The sequence below is a fragment of the Macaca mulatta genome, chromosome 3 (genome assembly GCF_049350105.2).
Source record: "Macaca mulatta isolate MMU2019108-1 chromosome 3, T2T-MMU8v2.0, whole genome shotgun sequence".
NCBI classification, from domain to species: Eukaryota; Metazoa; Chordata; class Mammalia; order Primates; family Cercopithecidae; genus Macaca; species Macaca mulatta.
Window position 1 is genome coordinate 59,389,384 of NC_133408.1, and position 7,449 is coordinate 59,396,832.

At 47.0% G+C, this 7,449-nt stretch overlaps 1 non-coding gene across 1 annotated transcript; it reads right to left on the bottom strand.

The window, feature by feature from the left end:
• Positions 1–6,708: 6,708 nt before the first annotated feature.
• Positions 6,709–6,812, bottom strand: LOC114677148 (U6 spliceosomal RNA). The gene has a single exon (XR_003728457.1). It is a non-coding gene; the product is annotated as a U6 spliceosomal RNA (small nuclear RNA).
• Positions 6,813–7,449: the final 637 nt, after the last annotated feature.

Consider the following 7,449-nt stretch of genomic DNA (forward strand, 5'->3'; position numbering starts at 1 on the left):
TCTCTCTCTGTCGCCAGGCTGGAGTGCAGTGGTGTGATCTCTGTTCACTACAACCTCCACCTCCTGGGTTCAAGTGATTCTCCTGCCTCAGCCGCCTAAGTAGTTGGGACTACTACAGGAGCATGCCACCATGCCGGCTAATTTTTGTATTTTTAGTAGAGATGAGGTTTCACCATGTTGGCCAGAATGGTCTCAATCTCTTGACCTCACGATCTGCCCACCTCGGCCTCCTAAAGTGCTGGGATTACAGATGTGAGCCACTGCACCCAGCCTCTTTTAAAACTTTTAACAATGCCTTATCCCTGTAGGATGGGCACCACCTTTTAGCCTAGGTGCATGCTCAATAAGTTGGTTTTATTTCCCCAAATAATACCATCAACAACTCTTATAACTAAGATTTTAACATCATTTTATACTTTATATACTAGTTCCTCATACATTACGTCATTTAATCCCAATAACAGCCATACGAAGTCAAATTTTATGTTTTGTTTGTTTGTTTGTTTGTTTGTTTTTGGCAGAGTCTCACTCTGCACTCCCCCAGGCTGGAGTGCAGTGGTGAGATCACAGTGGTGAGCTCTGAACTTCTGGGCTCAGTCGATCCTCCCAGCTCAGCCTCCTGGGTAGCTGGGATTACAGGTGTGCACCACCGCATCCCACACCACCACAGCATTTTATTCCTCTGAATTAACGTCATTTTCTGAGAGTAGCAGAGGTTTTGTTTATTTTTTGAGACAGGGTCTTGCTCTGTCACCCAGGCCAGACTGCAGTGGCACAGTCTCAGCTCACTGCAGCCTTGACCTCCCAGACTCAAGAGATCTTCCCATCTCAGCCTCCTGAGTAGCTGGGACTACAGGCGCATGCCACCACACCCATCTAATTTTGTTTATTTTTTGTAGAGATGAGGTCTCACTATGTTGCCCAGGCTAATCTTGAATTCCTGGCTCAAGTGATCCTCCTGCCTTGACCTGCCAGAGTGCTGGGATTATAGGTGCAAACCAACATGCCCGGCCAGGGATTTTATTTCTAAGCATTTTAAAATCATTGCAGGAAGCAAATGCTATATAGCCAGTGTCGTAAATACCAAATGTGTCCATTTCACGTAGGGCTTAGCCTTTATCATGTCATTCTAATGTAAGAAAAACTACACCAAAAATATAGGGTGGCCAGGTGCGGTGGCTCACACCTGTAATCCCAGCACTTTGGGAGGCCGAGGCGGGCGGATCGCCTGAGGCCAGGAGTTTGAGACCTGTCTAGGCAACATGGTGAAACCCTGTCTCTACAAAAAATACAAAAAAATTAGCTGGGCATGGTGATAGGTGCCTATCATTGCAGCTACTCAGGAGGCTGAGGCACGAGAATCACTTGAACCTAGGAGGTGGAGGTTCCAGTGAGCCGAGATCATGCCACTGCATTCCAGCTTTGGTGACAGAACAAGACTCTGTCTCAAAAAAAATATATATATATATATATAGTGCTGAAGTTTTTACCACCTAGTTTCCTGAGATCTAAAAATAGGGATTGTCAAAAAAAAAAAATGATAGTCTTTGTGAATGATGAATGAAAAAGGATTAAAAGGAACTTTTTTGGCTGGGCAGGAAGGTGACTCATACCTGTAATCCCAGCACTCTGGGAGGCAGAGACAGGCAGATCTCCTAAGGTCAGGAGTTTGAGACCAGCCTGGTCAATATGGTGATACCTCGTCTCTACTAAAAATACAAAAATTAGCCAGGCTTGGTGGTAGGCACCTATAATCCCAGCTGCTCTGGAGGCTGAGGCATGGAAATTGCTTGAACCCAGGAGGTGGGAGGTTGCAGTGAGCTGAGATTGCACCTCTGCACTCCAACCTGGGCATGACAGAGCGAGACTCCATCTCAAAAAAAAAAAGGTTCCAGCCAGGCTGGTCTCGAACTCCCGACCACAGGTGATCTGCCCACCTGGCCTCCCCAAGTGCTGGGATTATAGGCATGAGCTACCACGCCCAGACTTTGAATCTTTTTTTTTTTGACAGTTTCACCCTGTGGCCCAGGCTGGAGTGCAGTGGTACGATCTTGGCTCATTGCAACCTCCTCCTCCTGGGTTCAAGCGAGTCTCCTGCCTCAGCCTCCCAAGTAGCTGGGATTACAGGCACCCACCACCATGCCCAGCTAACTTTTGTATTTTTAGTAGAGATGGGGTTTCGCCATGTTGGACAGGCTGGTCTCGAACTCCTGACCTCATGTGATCCACCCGCCTTGGCCTCCCAAAGTGCTGGGGTTACAGGTGTGAGCCACTGTGCCCAGCTGCCTTTGAATTGTTAGCTTAGATAATTTATCGTTAGCTTAGATAATTTATAACCAATGTTGGGATTGGCTAAGCAGTGAACATTGGGCTAGTTTAATGAGGAACACATGCAAGGAAAATGAAGCGTTTTCTCAGGGAGCTCCCAATCTCATTTTCAAGACATGGCAAAATCAGCCAGAAGCGGCTCACGCCTGTGATCCCAGCACTTTGGGAAGCTGAGGCAGGAGGATTGCTTAAGCACAGAGGTTCAACATCGGCTGAGTAAAATGGCAAAACTCCATCTCTACAAAAATTAGCCAGGGATTGTGGTGAGCACCTGTCATCCCAGCTACTCAGGAGGCTAGGGCAGGAGGATCACTCGAGCCCAGAAGTTCAAGGCTGCAGTGAGCCATGACTGTGCCACTACACCCCAGCCTGGGTGACAGGGTGAGACCCTGTCAAAAAAAAAAAAAAAAAGGAACGACAAAATTGGTTGAGTGCAGTGGCATGTACCTGTAATCCCAGCACTTTGGAAGGCTGAGGCAGGAGGAGTTTGAGAGCAGCCTGGCAACACAGCAAGACCCTACAAAAAATAAAAAAAGTAGCCCGGCAAGGTGATGCACACCTGGAGTCTCAGCCACTCAGGAGGCTGAGGCATGGGAATCACTTGAACCCAGGAGGCAGAGCTTGCAGATAGCTGAGATTGTGCCACTGTACTCCAGTCTGGGCGACAGAGTGAGACTGTCTTAAAAAAAAAAAAAAGTGAAGGGAAAAGACAAGTAACAGAATTGTGTACCTTCAAATGAGTATATGCAGTATTGTGTCTATATCCTGGCAGAAAAAAAGGAAATACCATTTTGAAAAATTGTTCACAAAAAGAGGGTATTGGTTAGTATGACTAATGAAATAATAATTATTATAAACAATTTTTATTTGTTTATTGTTTTTTTCTTGAGACAGGGTCTTGCTCTGTCACCTGGGCGGAAGGGAAGTGGTGCAATCACAGCTCACTGCAACCTCAAACTCCCAGGCTCAAGTGATCCTTCTGCCTCAGCCTCCTCAGTACCTAGGACTGCAGGCATGAGCCACTACCCCCAGATAATTTTAAATTTTTTTTTTTATGGAGGTGGGGGTCTCACTATATTGCCCATTCTGGTCTCAAACTCTGGTCTCAAGCCATCCTCCCTCAGCCTCCCAAAGTGCTGGGATTAGAGGAGTGAGCTACTGCACATGGCCTATAAGCAATTTTAACTATGAAAAAGTAGAATATTTCAATCAATCAATCAGTCAATCACACACACACACACACACACAAAAGGTAGGGTGTAGGTTGGGGGCAGTGGCTCACGCCTGTAATCCTAGCACTTTGGGAGGCCGAGGCGGGCAGATCACCTAAGATTGTTCAGAACAGTCTGGGCAACATGATGAAACCCCATCTCTACAAAAAACTACAAGAATTAGCTGGGCATAGTGACATAGGCCTGTAGTTTCAGCTACTTGGGAGGCTGAGGTAGGAGGATGACTTGAGCCCAGGAGGTGGAGGTTGCAGTGAGCTGAGATCACAACATGCACTCCAGCCTGGGTGACAGAGCCAGACCGTCTCAAAAACAAGCAAACGAACAAAAAACATAGAGCACTGCCAGCAGTTCTCCCTCATCCCAGAATAGAAAATCCCCCACCATTTCTTGTGCACACACTGCTCCCTGGCAGGGCGGTGCCTGGTCTGGACCAGATCCCAGGTCCAAGGGGATTTCCTCTACACCGCAGACTTCTCTTTGATTTTCCCTTCTTTGAAATTACAGGGCATGGATGTAATTTCCATCCAGTATTTATTTATTTATTTATTTACGAGATGGGGTCTCACTCTGCCACCTAGGCTGGAGTGCAGTGGTACAATCTCGACTCCCTGCAACCTCCGCCTCCTGGGTTCAAGTGATTCTCATGCCTCAGCCTCCCAAGTAACTGGGACCATAGGCATACACCACCATGCCCAGCTAATTTTTATTTTTATTTTTTGTAGAGATGGGGTCTCTTCATGTTTCCCAGGCTGGTCTCCAACTCCTGGCCTCAAACAATCCTCCTGCCTCAGCCTCCCAAAGTGCTGGGATTACAGGCATGAGCCACCACACCTGGCCTAATTTTTTTTTTTTTAAATAAAGATGAGGTCTCACCATGTTGTCCAGGCTAGTCACAGACTCCCTGGACTCAAGCAATCCTCCCGTCTCGGCCTCCCAAAGCGCTGGGATTACAGGGGTGAGCCACTGCGCCTGGCCTAACCACACAAATTTTGACTCCACTTGAGTTCTGGAGTCTCACACAGGTCCTTGCAGTTTGCTTCTGGAAAAGATATGTCTGTGCTGTCCCTGCAGAGAGAGGATAAGAAAGTGTGCATTTGACCTTCCAGCCTTCATGTGTTAATATCCTTTTTCCTGCTGTTCTTGTATTGTATCCTCCGCTGTAAGAAATCTCCACCTAGAGTAGAACTTGATCTGCAGTCACGTGGGTCCTTCCAGGGAATCTTCAAACTAGTTGTATGTGACCACGAAGACAAGAAATTGTTTTATTAAAACTATGAATTCAAGGCCAGGCATAGTGGTTCATGCCTGTAATCCTAACACTTTGGGAGGTTGAGGTGGGTGGATCACCTGAGGTCTGGAGTTTGAGACCAGCCTGGCCAATATGGTGAAACCCTGTCTCTACTAAAATTACAAAAAAAATTAGCCAGGCGTGGTGGTGGGCGCCTGTAGTCCCAGCTACTCAAGAGAATTGCTTGAACCCAGGAGACGAAGGTTGCAGTGAGCTGAGATTGCGCCACTGCACTCCAGCCTGGGTGTCAGACCGAGACACCATCTCAAAACAGAACAAAACAAAGAAAAAGAATTCAACCGGCCTTAGTGGCTCATGTCTGTAATCTCAACACTTTGGGAGGCCAAGGCAGGTGGATTGCTTGAGCTCCAGGAGTTGGAGACCAGCCTGGGCAACTTGGCAAAACCCCGTCTCTACAAAAATAAAAAAACTAGCCAGGCATGGTGGCAGGTGCATGTAGTCCTAGCTATTCAGGAGGCTGAGGTGGGGGCATCACCTGAGCCCAGGAAGTCAAGGCTGCAGTGAGCCATGATTGTGCCACTGCACTCCAGTGTGGGTGACAGAGTGAGATGCAGTCTTGAAATAAAACAAAATAAAATAAAAAACCATGAATTCAATTTTTAAAATTGTTGCAAGATTTAAAAAATTATGTTTCATATTGAGTGTTTTTTGGTAGTTTGTAGTTTTCAAAGAATTGGTCCATTTCATCCAACTTGTTGGATTCATATAGGTAGAGTTGCTTAGTATTCCCTTACTATTCTTTTATTAGTTTTTGTTTGTTTGTTTGTTTGTTTGTTTTGAGATGGAGTCTCACTCTGTCACCCAGGCTGGAGTGCAGTGGCACAATCTTAGCTCACTGCAACCTCTGCCTCCCTGGTTCAAGCAATTCTAGTGCCTTGGCCTCCTGAATATCTGGGATTACAGGCACCTGCCACCATGCCTGGCTACTTTTTTACTTTTTGTTTTTTGTTTGTTTCTTTTTCTTTCTGTTTTTTTTTTTTTTTTTTTTTGAGATGGAGTCTTGCTTTTGTCACCCAGGCTGGAGTGCAGTTACCTGATTTTGGCTTACTTACAACCTCTACTTCTCGGATTCAAGTGAGTCTCCTGCCTCAGCCTCCTGAGTAGCTGGGACTACAGGCACCCACCACCACGCCCGGCTAAATATTTTGTATTTTTAGTAGAGACAGGGTTTCACCGTGTTAGCCAGGATTGGTCTCGATCTCCTGACCTCATGATCTGCCTGCCTCAGCCTCCCAAAGTGCCAGAATTACTGGCATGACCAACCGCACTTGGCCTTGTTTTGTTGTTTTGTTTTGTTTTGTTTTGAGGCTTTGACACGGAGTTTCACTCTTGTTGCCCAGGCTGGAGTGCCCTGGCATGATCTCGGCTCACTGCAACCTCTCCCTCCCAGGTGCAAGCGATTCCCCTGCCTCAGCCTCCTAAGTAGATGGGATTACAGGCATGAGCCCCTGTGCCTGGCCATCTTTTTTTTAAGACAAGAGTTTCTGTTGCCCAGGCTGGTGTGCAGTGACACAATCTCAGCTCGCTGCAGCCTCTGCCTCCCAGACCCAAGGGATCCCCCCACCTCAGCCTCCCTAGTAGCTGGGACTAAAGGCGTGTACCATCATGCCTGGCTAATTTTTGTATTTTTATTTATTTATTTATTGTTGCACGAGGGCTACAGTGGTAGGTGGCAAGCCGCCATGCCTGAGTGAGGATGGGCAAATTGTTTTCCAATTGCCAACCTCAGTGGTACAATGCGAGATGGACATGGCAAGGTTATGATGTCACAGGCCTGTGACATTATGGCAGGATCCGGGGAAGGGAAGCAAAGCGAGGTAATGGGCAGTGGACTGTAGCAAGAATAGGGAATGCATCATGAACTTGCGTGTCATCCTTGCGCAGGGGCCATGCTAATCTCTGTATTGTTCCAATTTTAGTATATGTGCTGCTGAAGCGAGCACAATTTTTGTATTTTTTGTAGAGACAGGGTGTTGTCATGTCACCCAGGCTGGTTGCAAACTCCTGAATTGAAGTCACTCGACTGCCTCGGCCTCCCAGAGTGCTGGGATTACAGGCGTGAGCCACAGCACCAACCCTCAAATGGAAATTTTAAAACAAAAATTTTATAACAAAAATTTTAAACTCACTAGATGGACTCAATAACAATATGAAGAGGAGGAAGAGTCAGGAGACAAAGGTGGATGGATAGAAAGCACCCACACTGGCCGGTTGTGGTGGCTCATGCCTGCAATCCCAGCACTTTGGGAGTCAGGGTGGGTGGATCATTTGAGGTCAGGAGTTCGAGACCAACCTGGCAAACATGGCAAAACCCTGTCTCTACTAAAAATACAAAATTAGCCAGGCATGGTGGCACATGTCTGTAATCCCAGCTACTCGGGAGGCTGAGGCAGGATAATTGTTTTAACCCGGGAGGTGGAGGTTGCAGTGAGCCAAGATCATGCTGTTGCACTCCAGCCTGGGCAAGGAAAGCAAAACTCCGTCTCAAAAAAAAAAGTACCAAATTGAGGCCGGGTGCAGTGGCTCATATCTGTAATCCCAGCACTTTGGGAGGCAGAGGTGGGTGGATCACCTGAGGTC